The sequence below is a fragment of the Dendrobates tinctorius genome, unplaced genomic scaffold (genome assembly GCF_039654945.1).
Source record: "Dendrobates tinctorius isolate UK_male_01 unplaced genomic scaffold, ASM3965494v1 ptg000046l, whole genome shotgun sequence".
Taxonomy (NCBI): Eukaryota; Metazoa; Chordata; class Amphibia; order Anura; family Dendrobatidae; genus Dendrobates; species Dendrobates tinctorius.
The window spans coordinates 46,871,760-46,895,943 of NW_027361714.1; the positions used below are offsets into that span (position 1 = coordinate 46,871,760).

General features: G+C 45.7%; 1 protein-coding gene across 2 annotated transcripts in view; it reads right to left on the bottom strand.

Annotated features, from left to right (window-relative positions):
* The window catches only part of MAP3K5 (mitogen-activated protein kinase kinase kinase 5), a 339,184-nt gene that overhangs the window by 200,299 nt on the left and 114,701 nt on the right, over positions 1 to 24,184 (bottom strand). The window lies entirely within an intron of this gene.

The following is a 24,184-nucleotide window of genomic DNA, read 5'->3' on the forward strand; positions in this document are numbered from 1 at the left end:
TTTTTTTGTTAAGAAGTTATAAGGGTTAAAAGTTGACCAGCGATTTCTCATTTTTACACCATTTTATTTTTACAGACCACATCACATTTGAAGTCACTTTGAGGGGTCTATATGATAGAAAATACCCAAAAGTGACACCATTCTAAAAACTGCACCCCTCAAGGTGCTCAAAACCACATTCAAGAAGTTTATTAACCCTTCAGGTGCTTCACAGGAATTTTTTGAACGTTTTAAAAAAATGAACATTTAACTTTTCCACAAAAAAATTACTTCAAGTCCAATTTTTTTTAATTTACCAAGGGTAACAGGAGAAATTGGACTGCAAAGTTATTGTGCAATTTCTTCTGAGTACGCTGATACCTGATATGTGGGGGGGAACCACTGTTTCGGCACATGGCAGAGCAGAGCTCAGAAGGGAAGGAGCGCCGTTTGACTTTTTCAATGCAAAATTGGCTGGAATTCAGATCAGACGCCACGTCACGTTTGGAGAGCCCCTGATGTGCCTAAACAGTGGAAACACCCCACAAGTGACCCCATTTTGGAAACTGGACCCCCCAAGGAACTTATCTTGATATGTGGTGAGAACTTTGAACCCATAAGGGCTTCACAGAAGTTTATAAAGTACAGCCATACAATTAAAAATCATATTTTTTCCACAAAAATTATCTTTTCACCCCCAATTTTTATTTTCCCAAGGGTAACAGGAACCTAAAAGTTATTGTGCAATTTGTCCTGAGTACGCTGATACCCCACATGTGGGTGTAAAGACTATTTGGGCGCATGGCAGAGCTCGGAAGGGAAGCGGCTCCATTTATGGCTGGAATTGAGATTGGACGCCATGTCACGTTTTGGAAAGCCCCTGGTGTGCCAAAACAGTGGAAACCCCCCACAAATGACACCAATTTTGGAAACTAGACCCCCCCATAGAACTTATCTAGATGTGTGGTGAGCATTTTGAACCCCCAAGGCTTCACAGAAGTTTATAACGCCCGGGCGTGAAAATAAAAAAAATATTTTTTCCACAAACATGATTTGTCCCCAATTTTTTTATTTTTCCAACAGTAACAGGAGAAATTGGACCCCAAAAGTTGTTGTCCAATTTGTCCTGAGTACGCTGATACCCCATATGTGGGAGAAAACTACCGTGTGGCCACACGTCGGGGCTTGGAAGGGAAGTAGTGACGTTTTGGAATGCAGACTTTGATGTAATGCTCTGCGGGTGTCATGTTGCCTTTGGAGAGCACCTGATGTACCTAAACAGTGGAAACCCCCCAAAAGTGACCCCATTTTGGAAACTAGACCCCTTAAGGAACTTATCTAGATGTGTGGTGAGCACTTTGAACCCCCAAGGGCTTCACAGAAGTTTATAACGCCCGGGCATGAAAATAAAAAAATCATTTTTTTTTCCACAAAAATGATGTTTTTGCCCTCAATTTTTTATTTTCCTAAGGGCAACAGGAGAAATTGGACCCCAAAAGTTGTTTTGCAATTTGTCCTGAGTAGGCTGATACCCCATATGTGGGGGTAAAACACTGTTTGGGCGCATAGCAGAGCTTGGAAGGGAAGGAGCACCGTTTGACTTTTTCAACGCAGAATTGGCTGGAATTGAGATCAGACGCCATGTTGCGTTTGGAGAGCACCTGATGTGCCCAAACAGTGGAAACCCCCCAATTCTAACTCCAACCCTAACCTCAACACACCCCTAACCCTAATCTCAGCCCTAACCCTAGCCCTAACGGGAAAATGGAAATAAATACATTTTTTTAATTTTATTATTTTTCCCTAACTAAAGCTGGAGTCACACATAGCGACTTACGATCTCAACGTGTCAGGATCGCTGGTAAGTCGCTATGTGATCGCTGGTGAGCTGTCACACAGACAGCTTCACCAGCGATCAGCACAGCGATGCCGAGCGCCCGGCATCGCTGTGTTCGTTAGCGCTGATGCCATATCCCTGTAAAAAAAATAGAATTAAAATTAAAAATATTGTTATTCTCACCTTCCGACGTCCCACGCAGCCATCCTGCCTCTCTCCACGCTCCGGTCCCAGTAATCCTTTGCGAGAATCACCGCGAGAATGTCACGGTCTCGCGGCAGCGCGACATCTCGCGGTGATTCGTGCAAAGGATCACTGGGACCAGAGCGTGGAAAGAGGCGGGATGGCTCCGCGGGACGTCGGAAGGTGAGAATAACAATTTTTTTATTATTATATTATTTTGGTCTGGTCTCCCGCCTGTCACACGCAGCGATGCGTGCTGGCCAGCGGGAGACCAACGACGAAAAATATGTCCAGAGGTTTCTTGCAGCGAACAGCGATACCGGCAGGGGGGCCGGTCGCTGATTGCTGTCACACACAGCGATCTCGCTGGTGAGATCGCTGTTGTGTCACAAAAGTTGTGACTCAGCAGCGATCTCGCTAGCGAGATTGCTATGTGTGACTCCCGCTTAAGGGGGTGATAACGGGGGTTTTGATTTACCATATATGGTGCTTTTTTATGTTTAGCAGCTGTCACATGCTAAAAGACGCTTTTTATTGTAAAAATAGTTTTTGCATCACCACATTTTGAGAGCTATAATTTTTCCATATTTTGACCCACCGAGACATGTGAGGTCTTATTTTTTGCGGGACGAGTTGCCGTTTTTATTGGTACCATTTTCGGGCACGTGACATTTCTTGATCGCTTTTTATTCCGATTTTTGGGACGCAGAATGAACAAAAACCAGCATTTCAAGAATTTCTTTTGGGGGGTGAGTTTACACCGTTCCTCATGCGGTAAAATTGATAAGGCGGTTTTATTCTTCGGGTCAGTACAATTACAGCGATACCTCATTTATGTCTTTTTTTTATGTTTTGGTGCTTTTATGCAATAAAAACAATTTTATATAAAAATAATTATTTTTGCTTTATTCTGCGAGCTATAACTTTTTCACTGATGACGCTGTGTGGCGGCTCATTTTTTGCGGGACAAGATGACTTTTTCAGCGGTACCATGAGTATTTAGATCCGTCTTTTTGATAGTGCGTTATTGCACTTTTTATTTGGCGGTATGATAACAAAGCATTATTTTTTGCTTTATTTTTATTTTTTAAGGGGTTCGCTAAAGGGGTTATCTAATGTGACAGTTTTATAGGGCGGGTCGTTACGGACACGGCAATACTAAATGTGTGTACTTTTATTGTTTTGGGGGTTTTTTATTTCCAAAAAATGAATTTGTTAGGAAATTTTTTTTATTATTTATTTAGCGATTTTTTTATAAATTATTTTTACACTTTTTTTTAACTTTATTACAATGTCCCCCCTGGGACATAACTGTCATATGACAGATCGCTGATCTGTCACATCACAGAACGCTGTGACAGATCTGTCACAGGCAGTGCTGCAGGCACTCTCATGCCGGCGCTTTGCAGGTATGAGGAAGCCGCCTCCCTGCAGGCCCCCGCCGCCATTTTGGATCCGGGGACCTGCAGGGAGGGAGGCCACCGCAGCAGCTGCGGGGATCACAGGGAAGCACAGAGGGAGCCCCCTCCCTGCCGATGCTTCCCTAAACCCCCGGTACACTGCGATCGTGTTTGATCGTGCCGGGTGTCAGCTGTGATAATCAGCGGCGCTCACCATAGCTGATCGCTATGACGTACTATCCCGTCCATGGGCATAGGGGCCCAGGGCCCATGGACAGGATAGTACGTCAGATGGCAGAAAGGGGTTAATTAGAAAAAAAATGCGAAATTATGGAAAGCGCAAAATGGATCAAACATGACATGTAAATGGTGAAAAAATGTAGTGCCATGTGCAGAAATGCACATACTTAATGCATTGGCTGATATCAATTAGGTTATTAAAGGTTGTCTGAGGAATGTTCTGTCGTGCTGAACGCACTTGGGCATGTAAATCATCAAGATCCACAGCTAGCAGCTCCATGTGTAATTGTCGACCAATCACATCCCAGATGTGCTCGATGGAAGACAAGTCCAGAGATGCTGCTGAGTATGGTAGCACGTTTAGGCCATACAGGCTGCTCACAGAAGCTGTCATGCCTTCAGCATCAAGTTTCATTGTTGAGTTTTGTGGCAGTACACAGGCTCCATCTAGTGGCTCAATTTATTTATCGGCGTTAGCTTTTTGTCCCTCTACTCTTCCTGTCCCTTGCTCTGTAGTGGTGCATTTTGAGAAGAAGCAGCTCATTACCTCACAGACACAGACTGGGGTTCAGAGGACATCCACCATTTTACTCCCCTTTGTGACAGCATCGGGATTATGTGTTATTTGTTTGCAGCCATCAGATACACAAGACTCTCTCCTGCCTTAGCCAGCTGCATTTATAAGACTGGATAGTAGGCGGATACAGCAGTGCACATGTTGTTTATAAACTGTTCAGCCATTTGCCTCACGTATTTTTGTATAACCTGTAAACATGTAGTCATACCTTGTTATGTCATTGCTCCTAGTTTCACAGAATGTTTTGTACTAATGTACAATAAACTGCACAGATTTCAGGATACAGTAGATTGGTTACGCACATACCTCAGGGTAACATGTAGCAAGCACAGAACAGTGACACAGCGGCAACCAAGTCAGTAGGATTCAGGACTGCACAAAGACGTGGTACAGCTACAGCAATCTCTACACAGCCAAGCATTCCCTTAAAGACACCGTGTCCCACAAATCTTCATACAGAACGAGATCTGTAGCTTCTACCTTCTCGAGGACATCATCTACCAGCAGTGCTGTCGCCATTGCCTATGCAAAAGCTGAAGCCGCCAAAATGCAAGCAACCTTTGCCAACCAGGAAATGCAACTGAAGTTAGAGAACGCACACTTGGAAGCAACACTAACAGAGCAAGAAATGAGAGCGAAGATAGTGAAAGCGCACTAGGAAACAACACTAGCAGTGTGAGAGAAGAGGTCAAAAATTGAGAAGGCAAGCCTGGATGCTGCCTTAGAAAGACTAGCATCAGAAAAGGAGGCGGCAGCTGTTCTAGCAGAAGCACAGTCACTAGAGGCAACACAACTCCCTTAACGGCAAAGACAAAGCTGTATGACGAACCCGAGGCTTCTACTGTATGATACATGACCTCATACATCACAGTACATTAACGAGCTTCCCAATTCGAACTGCAATCCTGAGCCAGCACCAAAATGAAAACACAACGTCTCCAGTGAGACAAACACTATACAATATGGGGCATAGATCCAGGACAGCTATAAAGAGAGTAAAAAGCAAGACAACTCTGCTAATGACAACCCTGCCACTCACCAGGTAACCGAAGCAGATCACCTTGCAGACATATCGTTTGTCACACTGAAGCAGTAAGACACCAGCTGGTGCCACTCAGAGGACACTAACAGGTATGAACGCACCTCACACCATTACCAGGGTGACTCACCACCAGTATACCCTGCTTATAACTGGCTAATAAACATGTAAACATTATTTACATGGAGTAAACTTGTCGCCAAAGGGCGCTTAAAGTTCAGTAACAATGCAGAAGGCTACAGGGCCTGGAGAGTTTCTTTCCAAAATGTTACTAGAGACTTTGACCTGTTAGTCATATGTCTGGGAGAAGAGTCAGGGAGACACGCACCAAGGAACAGAGACATCAATATAAACCACCGAGACTGGCTTCAAAATGATTGTGAATAGGCTGGACGAGCAACGAAAGCAATAGAAAGACCCTTATTCAAATGAACTAATGACTTTCCTAAAATATCTAACAAAGGCCTTCAGAAACTAAGAGAACTAAGTGACCTGCAAACGGAAATCCAGATTGCTAAATGTGAAGAAGACTTGCAGGGACTCGCAGGTATAAAAACTATAGTCCAAAAATTGCCCTATAATCTATAGAGAGGTGGCTCACACATGGTTCCACATACAAGTATAAAACACAGTGTTTCATGCCCTTCCTTATCTAAGTAGAATCTGTGCATTAACAAGCAAGGATCACGAATGACCTTAACTTTGGCTTTACACTATTGTATGCCACGCCGGCACCAGCTTCCAATCCACACAAGGCATCTGTGGCAGTACACAAGACTAATGTTTCTTCTCCAGTTTCTGTTCATAGGTCTGTTGGCCATTGTCAGGAAGAATCAACAGTACAGGATCCCAGCAAGCAGTGCTCCCTCCTATCCTGCAATGCAGAGCCTTCAGAGAAAAACCCATGCAAGATCACACGAGCTTCCTGAGAGAAAATGGTATCTGATACAAGTGCTATTCATCTACAACTCATTTCACCATGGACTGGTCAGTGTAAAAAGTTCATAATATGATACCACAGACCACAACACAGCGCTACATCCTGGTCCAGCTCCATGGAGTGCACAAAACATTCAACGGACAATGACCATGGCGGGGAGGAAGGGAACACTGCTACAACTATACCAGGGATCACTTCACAACTTACATAAGTTTGCAAAGTGTCAATAGACAGTAAGTCATTCTCCAGAATCTGTCTTGTCAGTCTACCCAAAGGGCCAAAGCTGCAAAGCTGTACGCAATCTTGGATGATCAAAGTAACAGATCCTTGGCTAGATCAGCGTTCTTTGACTAATTCAATATTAAAAAGGCCAAGCACTCCCTACTCATTAAAAACATGTGCAGGTACTGTGACTACAGCAGGCAGGAAGGATACGGATTTCTAAATTGAGTCCTCAGATGGGCACTTCAGCCCACCACTACCCATCATTGTATGTAACCAAATTCCCAACAACATAACTGAAATTCCTACACCTGATGTGGCAATCCACCATACTCACTTAACGGCTTAATAACCTAAGCTTTTTTGGGGTTTTGTATTTTCGTTTTTTGCTTCTCTCTTTCCAGAGCCATAACTTTTTTATTTTTCTGTCAATATGGCCATGTGAGGCTAGTTTCACACTAGCGTATCTTCACGAAGCGCACGGTGCAGCTAAGCCCCGCCCCCTCCGGTCATATCCTCCCTACTATCGCACACGGCTGCATGCGAACTGCGCACCCTATCTTTAGCATAGGGTGCGCAGACCATGCGCTGGCCGTGCACTAGTAGTATTTTTGCGTGCGCTGCGCACTTTTGAAGGTGCGCCGGTGAGCCGAACGCAGCATGTTGCATTTTGGTGCGCTCGGCGCACCCTCAAAAGTGCGCAGCGCACGCAAAAATTCTACTAGTGCACGGCCAGCGCACCCTATGCTAAAGATAGGGTGCGCAGATCGCATGCAGCCGTGTGCGATATTAGGGCAGAGATGACATGAGGGGGCAGGGCTTAGCGGCGCCATGTGCTGCGTGTAGATACGCTAGTGTGAAACTAGCCTGAGGGCTTATTTTTTGTGGGGCGAGTTGTACTTTTCAACAATACAATTGGTTTTACCATGTCGTGTAACAGAAAACGGGAAAAAAATTCCAAGTGTGGTGACATTGCAAAAAAAATCCCACACTTGTTTTTTGTTCGTTTTTCTTGCTATGTTCACTAAACGCTAAAACCTGCCATTATGGTTCTCCAGGTCATTATGAGTTCAAAGACAGCAAACATGTTTAGGTTCTTTTTTGATCTAAGTGGTGAAAAAAATTGCAAAGTTTGCTAAACAAAAAATAAATTGCGCCATTTTCCCGAGACCCGTAGCGTCTACATTTTTCGAGATCTCGGGTCGGGTGAGGGCTTATTTTTTGCACGTCGAGCTGATGTTTTAAATGATACCACTTTTGTGCAGATACGTACTTTTGATTGCCCGTTATTGCATTTTAATGCAGTGTTGTGGCAACCAAAAAGACGTAATTCTGGCGTTTTGATTTTTCTTTCTCGCTACACCGATTAGTGATCAGGTTAATCCTTTTTATTTATAGATCGGGCGATTCTGAACGCGGCAATACCAAATACGTGTAGGTTTGATTTTTTTATTGTTTTATTTTAATTGGTGCGAAATGGGGGTGATTTGAACTTTTTTTTTGTTTTTTTTTTTATATTTTTAAACACTTTTTTTTTACCTTTGACATGCTTCAATAGCCTCAAGGAGGAAACCTATGGTTGTAATGGCAACACATCGCTGACCCCCGATCACGTGACGGGGTCAGCGACGTGCGTATTTCCGGCCTGGTGTCCGGAAGCGCTTGATAAATGCCGCTGTTAGCGTTTGACAGCGGCATTTAACTAGTTAATAGGCGCGGGTGGATCGCGATTCCACTCGCGCCTATTGCGGGCACATGTCAGCTGTTGAAAACAGCTGACATGTCGCGGCTTTGAGGTGGGCTCACCGCCAGAGCCCACCTCAAAGCGGGGGATACTGCCAGCTGACGTACTATTCTGTCAGCTGGCAGTAAGGGGTTAAAACGTATAGCACAGCTTTTACCAGAACTTGACCACCAGGCCCATATAATAATCTTGCTCCAGGAAAGAGATATTGTCATGCTTGGGATGGGCAAGTCCGGCAGACGGCACCACATACACAATCGACGGGATAATAATAATTTTATTTCTATAGCGCCAACATATTCTACAGCACTTTACATTATAGAGGGGACTTGGACAAACAATAGACTTTACAGCATTATAAACACAGATCAAAACAGATACCAAGAGGAATGAGGACCCTGCTCGCAAACTTACAATCTATAAGTAAAAAGGGGAGACACGAAAGGTAGATGGTAACAGTTTCTTTCATTGTTCGGACCAGACAGTGTACGAATCGGGTGTTCCTGTAATGCTGCATGAACCAGTTAACAGCCTAAGTACATAAAAGTACAGACACAGAAGGCTATTAAATGCATAAAGCATGTGAGAACATGATGCAAGGAACCTGAATATGGTAAATATTTTTGAATTAGCCACAAAGGGATAATTAGTTTAATGAGTTGAGGCGGTAGGCCAGTCTGAACAAATGCGGTTTTAGGGCACGCTTAAAACTGTGGCAATTGGGGATTAATCGTATTAACCTGGGTAGTGCATTCCAATGAATTGGTGCAGCACGTGAAAAGTCTTGGAGACAGGAGTGGGAGGTTCTGATTATTGAGGATGTTAACCTCAGGTCATTAGCAGAACGGAAGGCACGGGTAGAGTGGTAGGTTGAGACAAGGGAGGAGATGTAGGGTGGTACTGAGCCATGGAGAGCTTTGTGGGTGAAGGTAATAAGTTTGTACTGGATTCTGGAGTGGATGGGTAACCAGTGTAATGACTGGCACAAGGTAGAGGCATCGGTATAACAATTGGTGAGGAATATGATCCTGGCTGCAGCATTCAAGACAGATTGGAGGGGGGAGATTTTGGTAAAAGGGAGGCCGATTAGTAGAGAGTTGCAATAGTCCAGACGAGAATGAATAAGAGAAACAGTAAGAGTTTTTGCAGAGTCAAAAGTAAGAAAAGGTCAAATTCTAGAAATGTTTTTGAGGTGCAGATAACAAGAGTGAGCCAGTGATCGGATTGTGGAGGATGAATGAAAGCTCGGAATCAAGTATGACCCCAAGACAGCGGGCATGTTGCTGGGGAGTAACGGTGGAACCACACACGGTGATGGCAATGTCGGGCAAAGGTAGGTTAGTAGAGGGAAACATGAGGAGGTCAGTTTTTGACAGGTTCAGTTTCATATAGAGGGAGGACATGATGTTAGACACAGTGGTAAGACAATCACTGGTATTTTCTAAAAAGGCAGGCGTGATATCGGGAGAAGAAGTGTATAATTGGGAGTCATCAGCATAGAGATGGTACTGGAAACCAAATCTACTGATTGTATACTGCCCCTATTGGACAAACAAAGAGAAGAGGAGGGGTCTAGGACTGATCCTTGAGGAACCACAAAAGATAAGAGGAGGAACCAGCAAAAGATACAGTGAAGCAACGGTCAGAGAGAGAGGAGGAGAACCAGGAGAGAACGGTGTCCTTGAGGACGATAGAGTGAATTATAGTGAGGAGGAGCTGATGATCCACAGTGTGAAGTTCTGCAGGGAGAACCAAGAGAATTAGCATGGAGTAGTGAACATTAGATTTAGCCGTTCGTAGATCATTAGAGACTTTAGTGAGGGTAGTTTCAGTAGAGTGTAAAGAGCGGAAACCGTTTTGAAGAGGGTTGTGAAGAGAGGTATCTGAGAGATAGCGGATAAGATGGGTGTGAACCAGGCGTTTCAGGAGTTTAGAGATGAAAGGAAGATTAGAGACAGGTCTATAGTTAGCGGCACAGTTTTGGTCGAGGGATGGTTTTTTAAGTAATGGATGTATGATGGCATGCTTAAATGAGGGAAAGATACTTGAAGAGAGAGAAGTTGAATATTTTTGTTAGGTGAGAGGTGAAAGCAGGGGAAAGGGACTGGAGGAGATATGACGGAATGGGGTCACTGGTGCAAGTGGTAGGGTGAGAAGATACAAGGGATGGGAGAAAAGGGAGAGGAAGGCCCTAACAGTAGGGTGCGAGGGAAGGGGCATCTAACTACAACCTGTGCCTATCCTTAAGCTCCCCTAACGCGCAATGCGGGTCCTTCCCTCCCGCCGCCATCTCGCGCCCAGTCCCTAGTTGTCACCTCACTATACCCTGGCTAGTGCACTGTCCGGCAAGGACGCTAGACAACACTGCAGATGGGGAAGTGACAACCACAAGACAAACAAGAAAAAGGAAGAGACTACTTAGCTCCAGCCTCTGCTTCCAAGCTCCAAAGTGCAGAAGATACAGAACCAGGAACCCAAGCTCCACAGAAGCAGCAGATACACCACTGGCACCAGAGAGCAACAAACTCCTAGGCTGGTCTTCATAACTATTACCAACAGTCAGCTGATGCATCATGTGATGATTTAAAGGATGGTGGGAGTGGTCACCACCCACATCAGCTGACCAACAACAAAGAAGCTGCCAGCAAGGATACTAACATTAACCCTAGCTGGCCCAAACAGAAAAAAGCAACATTTACATTATAGCAGAGCCAAAGCTGTAACAAATCCAAAAATGAATCATGACAGATATCTTGCAAGTTCAAAAAGTGGGATGTCACATCAATGGGCCTTGCAATGCCCTCTATACCCAAAGGCTAGACCTATGATGGGTCATAATAAGAGATGTATGCCTAGGACGCATGCATTCTCCATCCTCTGTGCATAGCATGCCTACAAATGTCCTGGAGAATGGTAGCCCATCTCTGTTCCAACCCTGTAACAAGGACTTCCACGCCAAGGAACTGTCTACCCCGACTACCCAGACCTCTAATAGGCTATAATTGTGACAGAAGTAAAATATCAGACAGCTATGAGGATCAGTTCGGGTGTACAGTCACCCAGAGAACAACAAGACAATCATGTCTCAAAGTCAATGCAAGACAAGTTGGTCTGAGGGGTAATGGACAAGGAACTTGTTAAGGATGAGACTAACAGCTGGGTCCACCTCTTCCTTTTAGAACCCACAGATCACACCTAACAAACAACAGAACTCAATCGTTAAAAATAGTTTCTCCATCGCTTCATTGGGGGACACAGGAAGCCATGGGTGTATGCTGCTGCCACTAGGAGGCTGAAACTATGCAAATAAAAGTTATCTCCTCCTTCGCAGTGTACACCCCACCGATCAGGGCAAAACTGTTCAGTTTAGCTTAGTGTCAGTAGTAGGTGGACACGGGTCTTTTAGACCCATTTTTACCTTGGTTTTCGTCGTTTTCCAGTAATGTGTCTTGTTTTTCAGATGGATCTTCTCCTTTACCTCTGGAGGGTGTCGTGTAGTAACCACTATGTCCGCTAGGGGGCGCTGTGTGGAGGTTCCAAGGGAGAGGATGAGTGGCAGAATCCTGAAGGATGGTTGTGTATCTCAAAGGGGGTGGATTTGAGATGGAGACTTAGTTATGCGTATTGACCAGCAATGGTATTGCTGAGGTGTTATTTCAAGGTATAAGGGAGAAGTCTCTAGGTAACTTGGGAGTTACCTACAAACCCACCCAGGGGTGTGTCTGAAAACGCCTGTAGTAAAAGACTATGTGAGGGTGTGAAGGACCTGTGATGAGGTCATAGTCACGTGACCCGGTGGGTGTGGCTATAGACCATATAATGTAGCCAGGGTAGGTCACATGTGGTGAATGCTGGAACCTGGTTGGTCCAGTGTGGAAGGTCCTGCAGAGATGGAGCTTCCTCCCAGACAGCACGTGTGAAGTGGCTGGGAGCAATGGCGATGTGTGCCTGAAAGTTCCCTGGAGGGAACGAACGTGTGCGGAATGCTGCAGCCGCATGAGGAACCCTGACGTGGGTGAGATAATTGTGAGGCTAAGTGAGCCTGCGTACTGGACATTGATAATAAGAGTGAAGCATTATAATGGACGCTATGCTGGTAATGCTATTAAGTGAACTTTCTGTTGCTGCTGTGGTTTATGAGGCGTGAATAAACCGCAAGGACTGTTTGATTTGATGGAAAATCCATGCCAAAACTGGTTTTTGTTCGCTGCAAGCTAGAATCCCCTAAGTAAATGACAGCGCTACCTCACAAGGGATACAGCGTGAACAATGACAACTGTACTCCCACGTAGAGACTGAGTACGGCGTGTACTGCCACCCCGTATCCTCATATATCTAGTCGGCAGGACCCCAACCCCTAACACTTGAAGCATGTTTAAGTAATCCTTAAATGGTCCTGGCCCTCGCTTCCTACCGACTCGCCCACCAGAGCCTGATGGTTTTAGGAGACACGGTCGCATCTTCTGGAATTGTACACCTCCTTTTCTCCACAGGTTTTCCAGAGGCGATAGAAGAGAAGACTCTAGTAAAGAGGAAGATGTTGGAATAAAAAAATAAGATAGAAAAGTAGTTTAAAGAATAAGATAAAAGAAATTACCACAAAAGGTAAATCTGAAGAATGGTACTAAGCAGAAGGTCTCTCTATCCCAAAAGATCCTCCTTTATTCTTTATCTCTCTGCATAGACCTATTTTGTTTTATATGGGGCCTGTTTCATTTTTATTTTCTTCCTCTTTGGGGGCGCAGTTACCTTACAGGTTATTTCCTGGCCTCCACGCTATCATCCCCTGCTCGACGGCCGCTGTTTCTAAATTTAGGTCCCCCCCTTCCCTTCATCTCATTGGGCTTTTCTCCCGCCCATAACGGGTACGCCCCTTCTTTTGTAGGTAGGTGACTCCGCCTCCTTCACCACGGCTACTTCGGCAGGCTTTCTCCCGCCGTCACTGGCCTGCCTCCACCTCTGTCTCCGGCAGTTAACTCCGTTTCCTTCTCCCGGCAGCTTCGGGCGGGTTTCTTCTCTTGAGGTTAGCCCCGCCCCTGGCAGCCTTATCAAGTCAGCCTTTTTGGTAATGCCCCCTTTTCTTTCTTCAGTGACGCGTATTCTGCACGCACTTTTTCCTCAGTGGCCCCTCCTCTTCCTCCCTGTGGTCGCCATTTTCAGGCTTCTGGTCCCGGAAGATGGCACATTTCTGCAGGGATCTTACATCTCTTGCAATCGCTCTGTTTGTTCGGACCTCCTGTAAGTAGGCTTCAGGACCTGCATCTTCATGTGAGTATCTGCTCTGCAGACTAAGGCTACTTTCACACATCAGGTTTTCGGCGTCAGGCGCGATCCGGCGTCGTGCCGGAATGCCGGATCCGGCAAATGTTTTGTAAAACCTGATGTGCCGGATCCGATTTTCTGCCGGATCCGTCTTGTTCTTGACAGACAAAACCGGATCCGTCTCATCCGGTTCATCCGTTTTTCTATCCGTTTTTCGACGGATTACGCCGGATCCGGTTTTTAAAATTGACCCTTGTGGCCTTCCGAACGGGATTGGCTACTGGAAAACTATATATAGCATGTTCCTACAGCCCTTCTTTGACAGGTTGTAGAGAAGAAAGTGCAGGTTGGAGAGAAGAGCAAGTTACTGGCGAAGATGGATGTTGTCATTGGAAATATTACCACTAGAAGTTCTGTGACGGTTTCAGTAATGAGGGACAATTTTGCACTATACTTTATGTCACCTCAAGGCAGAGTACACTGGCAGGATGACAGAGTGTGAAAGATTTGTGCCCTAACCAAACTTGTGTACCTTCTGGACCAACAGTATATACCTTTGCCAACCAAAGTTGGCTATCTTGTCATGGTCTACTATTTTTAGCTTTAGGCCACAGGTGTGTACCTGGTTGTGTTTTATGCAAAGTATTTCACCTTTTAACAAAAGTTGTGTACATTGTTAGGAAATCACCAACAATAAACACAACTTTTCAGGTGAAATACTTTGCTTCAAACACAACCAGGAACACAACTGTGGCAAAAAGCTAAAATTTACCCACAGTTACATACCTGGTTTTGAATACCTTTTTACCTTTGAAATACCCTGTATTTAACCTTTTTTTTAAACATAGTTCGCCGCAGAAAGAAATGACAGACAACCATTGTGAAACGATAATTTAACTTTTATTTAAATTTTTTTTTTTTTTGTAAAATGTTTTTAAAGTGCAAAAAACTTTTTTAATAAAGGTTTTAAACCCAATGGGCATTTTTATTAAAAAACACACATTACAAATCTGTGTAGTGTGGAGTGGAAATACTGCTGGAGGGGCTGCGGGACACTTCGACACTGGGTGTGTGGAGAGAGGACTGGGATCGTGGTGGGGAAGGAACAGTTAGAGGTGAAGGTGTGGAAAAAGCTACAGAATGGGTGGACATGTGGGAGGCAGAAGAGGTGGTGGGCGGTGGAGTGGAGGGTTGGGCAGGGACTGTAGGAGCAGATGATGTTGATGGAAAGTGGTACGGGGAAGAAGTTTGGTACGGGGAAGGAGTTTGGTACGGGGCAGGTTGCTGGAAGTGGGGAGATGTCTGGTACTGGGGAGGTTGCTGGTACTGGTGAGGTTGCTGGTATGTAATAGGAGGGGGAGGATGGAAAGTGGCTGGAGGGGGTGCAGATGTAATAGGAGGGGGAGGATGGAAAGTGGCTGGAGGGGGTGCAGATGTAATAGGAGGGGGAGGATGGAAAGTGGCTGGAGGGGGTGCAGGTGGAGGAACTACAGTGGTGGGAGGTGGAGGTTGGGAGGTAACCTGCTGTAGAGCACCGTGGCACGAATGCATTACATGCATCTGCTGGGTAGGAGATAGTGTTGCCATGCGCTCCACAACAGACCTGAAAAAGGTGTGGTTTGGCGAAGATCTTGCTTCTGAATGCATGGTTTGCAGAAGTGTCTTCACCTCCAGAATGCTGGAGTTGATCTGCTGAAAGCCTGCGGAGATTTGCTCTGACAAGACTTTTAGACAGTTCTTGCATCTGAATGCATCTTTCCAGAACTCTTGCGCATAACTCTTTTCCTGACCCCTCTGCCGCTGCCGCCCAGTACCCACAGGTGTACTAGAGGTGGCAGGGGCAGAAGGGTGGGGTAAAGGGAAAGCGATCTCCTCACCAGCAGCTTCATGTAATGTAGGCGGCCACGATGCTCCTGTGCTGGTGGATGGGACAGATGGGTCGAATGTGTGGGAAGGCTGGGAAGGTGCAGATGTACCGGGGCGGTCGAAGTGTCCCTCGGTGCCGGTCTCCTCAGGGATCGCCTCAGAAGGGTCCAATCGTGCAGGCTCCCGAGTGCTGCTTACCGTGCTGTGGAATAAAGAGAAAAAAAAACAATTAAAATACTGACATGGTATGGCCCTGGCTGAAAAAAAAAAGTTACATCTAACATTTTTTTTCACATGTGGTGTGTAATATTTACCTTCTGGTGAGCATTGTTTCCCGGAGGAACGACAGGGCTTGTGCGTACTTGTACTTGCTCCTGCGTCCTCCAGATCCACTCGGGGCCCGCATCTCTTTATTGAACTCCTTCTTGAAACGATCCCTCACAGACCGCCACCGATTCACAATTCTGTTCCCTGAAACGAGAAAGGAGTGGTTAGTATACAACATCAGTGTTTCACAAACTCCAGTCCTCATGGTCCCCAGGGGTCATGTTTTCAGGATTTCCATAGTAAATAGAAATCCTGAACACATGATCCGTGGGGACCACGAGGACTGGAGTTCGGGAAACACTGGTTTACATCAAGCAACCGGTACTGTATATACTTACGCTCTTTAATCTGGGCCCGAACATCGAGGTCCTCCCAGCGGCCCACAAGGAGCGAACAGATTTCCTCCCAGAGTCGTCAGGTAACGATAAGGTCAGCGTGGCGGCGGTCAGCCATATTCCAGAGCGGCTCCCTTTCTCTGACGAGATCGATGAGGTGGTCCACATCGAGTCCTCCATCCTCACCGTCAGAGTCGGGAGCACGCTGTGAAGGCTGTTAAAGAAAAAGACAAAAATAACATAATTAGTCTCCACAAAAGAAATGAAATAAAAAGTGCAAAAAAAACAAAGCAAAAATATTTATACTTACACGCTGGTGACCGCCGCGTTGCTGTCGCCGACGACCCTGGGAGGCACTGCGAGGACCTCTTGGCCGAGCACCAGATTGGGAAGACTAGAGAAGAAAACAAAAAATGTTATGTCTTTGGATGTAGGCATTTGTTTGCTGTGTGTGGTCTGCAGAACATTGTTTTCTATGTGTTGTGTGTAGTGTGATGTTGTGTTTCTGCGTTTGATGCAAAAAACTTACCAATTGTGAGCCCACTCCAGGTGTCTGTCCACCCCTTCCTTCTTCTTCTGGGAGCTCCTCTTCATCTTGTGATTCCTGTTTTGAAATAAAAGGCAATGAATAGACATATATTACAGAGATGATGGATTTTGGAAATAAAAACTTACCGTCAAACGCTGACGATGCGAGGGAGGGCTCCCAGAAGAAGATGTGCTGTCCTGTTGATGGCCAGACTCCATGGCTGTGAGTATTGCTGCTGCTGTTGCTGCTGCCAGTGATGCCATTTCTGCTGCTGCTGCTGCTGCATCTCTTGGGCGGCTGTTGAATAAAGAGAAACAAAGGGCCAATGAATATCTTGATATTCCATGGCCCTAGTTTGGAGGAATGGGGGATTTGATAATTACCGTCTCTCATCTGCTGCTGGACTCCCCTCCTCAGCATGTTCCATTTGCGGTTCCATTTGCTGCTCCATTTGGGGTGGTGGTGGTGCTGATGGTGCTGCAGTGGTCTCCTGCCTTCTCCTGCTGCGCTTGGTTGCTTTCTTGGGTGGCATGTTGGGTGTGGCTGTGGGTCCCACTGTCTTGCTTTTATATATGTCTTGTGGGCAGAGCTACTGAGCATGCTCAGACCAAAAAAACCGGAACCGGCCACCGGATCCGGCTTTCGCCGGATCAGGCGCATTGTGGCGCTCATAGGCTTTCATTGTGTGAAAAAGCCGGAGGCGCCGGATCCGGCGGGTCCGGCTTTTTCGCCGGAGACAAAAAACGTTACAGTGGCCGTTTTTTCCAGACGCCGGATCGCGACACATTGCCGGATCCGGCGAAAACCGGATGAAACGCATGGCCATCCGGCGCGATCCGGCGCAAATGCAAGTCAATGGGGGGGAAACCGGATCCGGCATTGCATTTCGCCGGATCCGGTTTCTGTCAAAAGCGCCGGATCACGCCTGACGGCGAAAACCTGATGTGTGAAAGAGGCCTAACCCTCTCCTCATCATATATCTTTCTGTCCCCTAACCTTCTGGCATTAGTTAGTAGGTCTGCTGTTAATCATGCCTCAATCTGTGGGAGTGCACTCTCGCCCCCCTGCCCCCTTTTCCCTGCTCTTTGTCAGGCACTTTCGTGGTTCTTTAAAGTAAATGCAAGATCCCTTCTGGTCAGTACTCTGCCCTTTGTCAGGTCTGCAGCAGCTCCCCCACGCCTGCTACCCAGGAGTCTTCCGACTGCTCCCAGTGTGGGTTTTTCTCTCTGTCACATTCTTTAGCAGACCTCACCAAGGTGTTGCAGACCCTGGTGGCCATTATTGACAGATAACCATAGTCACCAGCGAATAGCATGCTTTACAGACAATGCCTTCCAACAGGGGCCATAAGAGTTCTTGGCAGGAGCATAGTTCTAGGTCTTCCTCCTGTGCTTCCCTTTGCCTCTTCCAGCAGACTTCTCTCTGATCCTCTGGAATCAGCCGTGGCGGGTTCGGCTGTCATGTCTGAGGATTACTTGGACCCGGATTCTGTCCAGGTGTCTAATATGAGAGACATGGTTCAGAGCCTTATTGTGGCCATCAACAGGACTTTTTTCTTTAATGATGCCACTACGGAACCCGCAAAACACACGATTTTGTTTAAATGGTCGAGACAAGCATCTTTGGTCTCTGCCCCTCATTGGGAACTTGAGGTGGTTCCCTCCAGTGGCACACCCCTCTTCCTACCCTCTGTGTCATTTAAGCGGCACGCCCTTTTTTTGATATGAAGGTCCTCTTCTCCCTCCCTACGGTCGCTATCTGCTGGCACCTGGTCCTGGAAGGTGGCGTTTTTCTCCAGACAACTCAGGTGCTGCTCCAACATCTCCATGCATCCCCTCTCCTGATGCCAGCGTTTCTCTGCTCTAGGCAGAGAGGTGAGCTGCTTCTACCCCTTCACTAGCATAGTCTTTGGGACCGACTTCCTGCTGGGAAAAGACTATCCTCCAGCAGTGTCTGCGGTGGCTCAGTGGACCCAGAGGAAAAAAAAAAGCCGACCACAAATCGCTTGCTCAAGTGTTTCAACCCATGTGACACAGTAGAGTTTAGACTCCCTCTGTTCCCAAGCTGACTGTTCTGCCTTCAGGAGAGATGACAGGACAGAACATACTTCAGGACAGACTCCATGGTACGGCTTACTACACAGCCAGACGAGAGACTGTTATTCTGCCTAATGCTGGTCGGGTGTCCAGACCTAGACTGCAGCACAGAATCGGCTCTATCCTATACCCTTTCTTCAGGGTTCTCTCCACAAGGAGTCAGTCGCAGGATACTGAGAGCTGATTGCAGCACAACTACCAGGTACAGTACGGTAGATTGAAGCGACCGTCTTTCCAATGTACAAGACGTGTCTTGGATGGACGGCTGCAGAGGTACTGGTGTTCGGTACCATATCCAGGCGAGTCAGAAGCACTCTCCTCCACGTTCCGCACGTTCGATTGCAGCTCTACTCTATTCGCTAATCCAGGATTTAGATGCACCTACCAGGTACATTTAGTCAATATCTACCATCTTTCTAAGGATTCAGAAATGCCCAGGGTTGTTGGCTGCATCGGTCCTGGTCTTCTGTCCCATAGTCGGGTGAGAAAGAAACACCCTCTGTCATGCACCTCAGGGTCTTTAGCAATACCTGCCTACACTCCTTTCTATTCACCATTCACTGAACCAGAGGTGTCTGGTATTAAACTCTTCTGTCTGAAGCAGCGGTGCTAGTCCGCTTGCAGGTGAGTTATCCGCACCTTTGCCTACGTGTCCCGTGGTCACCAACATCTGTGGTCCTTCAGCGAGACGGATATTGTACCATGTACCACATGGTTTTTCACAGCGGCAGCGTAAGTGGCCAGCCCACTTTCAGGTAGGTCAGACATGCAGGTGTCAAGAACCGGACGTCGTCTGTTATCCATGCACTGTGCCAGATTGCATTTGCTCCCCAGGTGTCCTTTTTTCACCTACTGGTTTTTCGGGCCTACCGCTAACTATCCCGTAGGTCAGTTTACAGCGCTGTCCTCAGGCTGTCTTCACTATCCAGTGCGTTACAACCATAGCTGACGTACCATTTGCATTCTGGCTAATACTTACGGAGTCAAATCCTATATATACCATGACTCTGGACTGTTCACTGTAAGGTCCTAGAGGCCTTTGGGCTAAGTCAATACCCGAGCTCTCTGTCAGTACTTACCTCTTCTTTCTTACAGACACCGGATAAAGCCGTGAGCAAAAGAGTCTATTAACTCTGGGACTTGACTTCCGAACATTGCAGGAACAAGTTCACCCCTTTGACAGGGATTGGATCTTACTCTGCGCAAGCATCAACCAGTGTACAAAGGCTGCTCCAGGCCTGGATCCAATCAGGAGAATGGCAACAGCAGGTTTCTTCCTTTGGCACGAATCGTATCCTTCTCAGTATTTTCACGTTTACATTTTTTCCGTTATCTGCTGTTGTGTCTCATATCTAGGTAAGCAGGTTCACACATGAGAATAGTCTCCCCATCCCAGATAGTCCAGGATTGACAAGGTCACCCAGGACATCATAATGAAAAATTGTTCCTTTCGTAAGGTTTTCTTCTGGATGCTATGTGCTCCTTCCCATGGCCAACCTTCTATGGATTGGACTGGTCTCCTCCCAAGTGTGCCATGTTATACTTCAGTTCTTCTATTTGCTCCCTGTTTGGAGTAGGGTGGTATCCATCTCTCTATTCAGGTTTGACTGCCCATCAATAATGTGCCTTCCCATGCCATCTAGACAACTATTTCCATAGTACCTTATGACCTTTCTCATCCCACCTTGAGTAAAGCTTCCGCGATTGATGCGAGTCTGCAGAGTCGTCCACGTCAGTCTACCTAGGTAGACAGGCAAGTGGCTGTCTCTTCAGACAATTCTTGTTTTCTGAGTCGCTTGTTGAGGAAACAGAACCCGCGTCGCTCTGAAGAGATCCTGAGTACTACACAAGGTTTCTTTCAGTTCGGTCTCAGTGTTTTGCTCTCCAGTAGGGTTCATAATAACCTACTTTCAAGTTTTTTCTTGTTATATCAAGTTAACTGTCCCTGTCCTTTATGTGGCCTGCTAATGAACCACGACATCCAATTACCGGTTCCTCCAGTCAAGGCGTAAATACGATATATGCAGGGAATCCCCCTTTTATATGCCCTTTCCGGAGCCTAGTTGTCTCTCAACCCCCTTGGTGTTGCTGCTGTTTTCCCCTTTCAGGGAAACCAGTTTCTCTTTTTGCTGTTTCTTTTTTATTTCTCATGTGGGAAGTGCGCGCTTCCTTAATTCCTAGCGGCTTCCTGGGTGACTTTGCGATAGCCGGCCTCTGGCGGTAATTTTTTCCCGCATTCCTTCTTGTTTTTCTAGCAATTTTCCCGGATTCCTTAGTAACTGGACAAAATGGCATTTCAGCGTTCCTTTTGCCGGGAACAGCTTCTTCGGACGCTCCGATTATCTGTTTGTGTTCAAACAGTCATCGTTTGTCTTCCTTACTTTTCTCAGCATCTGGATGAATGGCCTCCTGAAATATTCTCTCTCGGGTTCCTAATAGCAGCTCTCTAAGCTGTTGTTCTCTGTTATCTTTTTGCCTTTCCTTCAGCCTTCCTGGCAGTTTTTGCCTGGGTAGTAAGATCTCCGTCCTGCCATTCTCGCCTCTGCTTGTGTTTTTGACTAGTTCTTGTAGCCTTCCCACCCTTGAGTACTGCTTTGAGACATCCTATGGTTTACTGTGTCCCTCAATGAAGCTATAGAGAAAAGCAGATTTTGGGTTCTTACCTTAAAATCTCTCTCGGAGCCTTCATTGCGGGACACAGCACCCACCCTTTTTTTCTAAGGATTCTGTTTAGGCTGCTTCTCCTACTGCTTTGACACTAAAGGCCCCTTTAACATTTAGCGATGCACCAGCGATCCGACCACGATACGACCTGGTCAGGACCGCTGGTGCATCGCTAAATGGTCGCTAGTGAGCTGCCAAACAGGCAGATCTCACTAGCGATTTAGCGACGCAGCAGCAGTCGTTACTTACCTTTCACATGCAGCGATGCTGACGTCCTCCCGCTCGCGTCTACACGTCGTTCGTCGGTGCCAGCAGGAAGCGCCCGACGAGAAATGGACCTGGCCGATCTCACGCGATCAGCGACAGACAGCAGGGGAGATGGTCGGAGGCAAGTATCACACATAGCGATATCGCTAACAATATCGCTGCTGCGTCACAAAATCGATGACGCTTTAGCGATATTGCTAGCGATATCGCTATGTGTAAAACCCCCTTAACTGACCAGCTTGGCCTCAGTCAGTGGGGTGTACACTGCGGATTAGGAGCTAGCTCTTATTTGCACAGTGTCAGTATCCTAGTGGCAGTAGCAGACATCCATGGTTTCCTGTGTCCCCCAATGAAGGCTCCAAGAAAGATTTTACAGTAAGAACCCAAAATCTACTTTTCTCCTCTCTAAAGCATAACTTCCTAAGGAAACAAGAGATGAAAAATCACTTTCTCCTTCATGACAAATATTTTAAAAAACGGTCATGCAGAGATAACTCCCACTCTCAAAGACTCTGAAGAATGCTGGTTCCTAACTCTGTATGGAGTGTATCACCGAAAGACACCAGGCCATATTAGAGTGGTGTTTAATTCTAGTGCCAAGTTTAAAAATGTCCCTTTGAATGATGTTCTTCTAAGGCTGCGTGCCCACTATCAAGAATAGCCTCATTTTGGACGCAGTATATTTTCAAAATACAAAACGCTGCATTATACATTGCAGGCACAGTGGATGGGATTTGTAGAACTCCCATGCCTCTGTGCTTCTATTTAATGTTGCGTAAACTCACCCATGGTGTGGGTTTACATGCCACAACATGCGAATTTCTGCGTATTTTCAACATAAATTTCTGCGTATTTTCAACAATAGAATGTCATTACATGCAGTATATCCAAATGTACCTAAATATAAGTGTGGTAATTGAAATGCAGCAAAAGTACACTGCACACAAAAAGCTATTATTCCTGATCATAGGAACGTGGTCTAAAAGGTCCAGACCTCAACAACTGGGACTTATTGTTATTCCAAGATATATTGATGAAAATGTACTTTATGGACAACCCCTTTAATGTTTCCCTAAACCCAAGATATCCCAATGCTTGTTAGATACTTCATTGGATGTCATTTGATTACCATCATCCATAGACTGCCATATATAAAAGAAAATTGGATACATTTAAGTAATATGACAAGTCTTTCTTACTAGATGGATATGACAGGACGGATGCCTTCAGCTTGCAACCCATCATGCATCGGATACAGTATTTGTCCCTTTTACTAAAATGGCAAGAGACTATTTGAAATGGTATCATTACACATTCCATAATGTAATGCAATTAGAGAGAAGTTCAAGGAGGACAAATCTGTACTGTATATTCAGATTTATACAGCCATGTAATTTTTTGGGGAATGTCAACAGAATATAAAGTTAGTACAAAATGTCCTGAGAAAAATCTATTACGATTCTTGTGAAACCGCAAGAATTGAAAATAGAGGAAGAAAATGAGCTTCTAAGAATACCAAGGAAATTCCAGGCAGATCATGAAGCCTAGTTAACATTTAAAGCTGTACATGATGGAATTGGTGGCAAAATAACATTAGATATTTGCTGATTAGCTAAAGGTTGTGTTTTAACTTATTCCTCCATGACCTCAGAAACAGAGACATTAATAAACTAAGCTTTAATCCAATGCTACCTCTCTGCCCCTGCTCCATTATTTTCGATTGGCTGCAGAGATTTGGTCACTGCTGCAGCCTATCAGTTGGCTCCGTGGTTCATGCCATTTGCATCGCCAGAGCCACTGACTCTGGTGATTGGCAACAGTATTTATTAGTGCTACAGACGTGAGGTCACAGCTGTAGCTGATCAACCAAGACTGCATCAGCGCTAGACCCAGGTGAGGAACAGCTCAGTTTTATATAATTGTTAAGAGTATAACCACTATGGCGGTTTAGACCATTTTTAGTTATATTTTACAATAAGGACTCAAGGAATCTTGTCACCAGCATTGTCAAATAAGGAAAAGATTATCTTTTTAACCTACAATTTGTAGAATAAGACTGGAATCACACCAGTGTAAGGCATTGGATGCGATATACTAATGACACTCGGCTCCAGCTCTGCTGCAAGAGTGAGCCAAGTGTCATGCTACTGTGCTCCGTTTCTCTCTCATGAGAGACTTGCAGCACAGGTGTGGAGGAGGCAGAGAAAGTAATTTTTCCCATCTCCTCCATGGCCTGACTCGGCTTATTTTAGACTGCGCTGGGATGACATCCAAGTTCAGTCCGATGTTTCACTTGCACCCATAGGCTTGTATGGGTGCAAGTGAGCTGAGTGTTGCTGCCAATTGCAGCATGCGAGATGCTGAATTGGCATGAGAAAATAATCGCAGATATTGGCTGTCCCATAGTCTAATAACACTAGGCTGATTGCTATGTGATAGCCGAGTGCTATGCGATAAAATGTGTCATACAGTAGTGTGACTGTGGCCTAACGGCTTGATTCATTATTGCGCATACTTTTTGTCAAGTTTTAACACTGTTTAATATTTTGCACCTATTTTGAAGTTTATTTTTGAATTTTTTATGCTAATTTTTTTGCACAAATGTTAGCGTTGTGTGCAGCGTTTTATTGGATCATATGACTTTTCGCTCTAAAAAGGTATTAAAAAAAAAAAAGAC